The sequence below is a fragment of the Arachis ipaensis genome, chromosome B01 (genome assembly GCF_000816755.2).
Source record: "Arachis ipaensis cultivar K30076 chromosome B01, Araip1.1, whole genome shotgun sequence".
NCBI lineage: Eukaryota > Viridiplantae > Streptophyta > Magnoliopsida > Fabales > Fabaceae > Arachis > Arachis ipaensis.
In genome coordinates this window covers 135,442,779-135,443,525 of record NC_029785.2, presented here as the reverse complement: position 1 = coordinate 135,443,525, position 747 = coordinate 135,442,779, and positions in this window count along the sequence as shown.

Genomic DNA, 747 nt, shown 5'->3' with positions numbered 1-747 from the left:
CAATGAACATCCCACTATGGTGAGTGGCCATCATATGGGGCGGTGTTGGATGCACTTGTCCTCAATCCAGTGATGTTCCAAAGCGGTTCCTCTATGTCAACCACAAGTTTCTCTCCATCAAAATCCACACTAAGCCACCTAAAATTAAACCATTCCCACACTTTTCGATCCCCTGCATCACTCCACACTACTTTATTTAGATTCCATTTGGTAAATTCACCAATACAACATATTTAATACACAAACATATGCCAATAAAATGTATCCTACTTTTATGTTTTCATAGAGACATTTAAAAAAAAAATATAGGATATCAATATATTATTTATCAATTTATTATCAATAATAATTAATTATTATATTTTATTAAAGATATTTTTACTAGAAGATACATGTATAAGTAGACATATTCACGAGACATATTTACAATTTCTAATATAAATTATAAAAAAATATTTATTTTTCCAAAACCCATTTCTGAGCTTTATTTACCGAAATGCACGTTTTCTGTGTATTTGGACAAGTTCGCGGCATCTCACGGCTAACTCTATAAAAATTAGTGAACTCTATACAAGAGTACATAAGAGTACACAATAGTACATATGAATAAGTTGTATTTTAGTTTTGGGAAATAATTAATTTTTTTAATTTATAATTAAAAAAATCCTTGTTAAATATGGTTTATTCTAGTGTACCTGTGTATTTTTAGAGACAATAATAATGGTTGTCATGGTTAAATATGGCTTG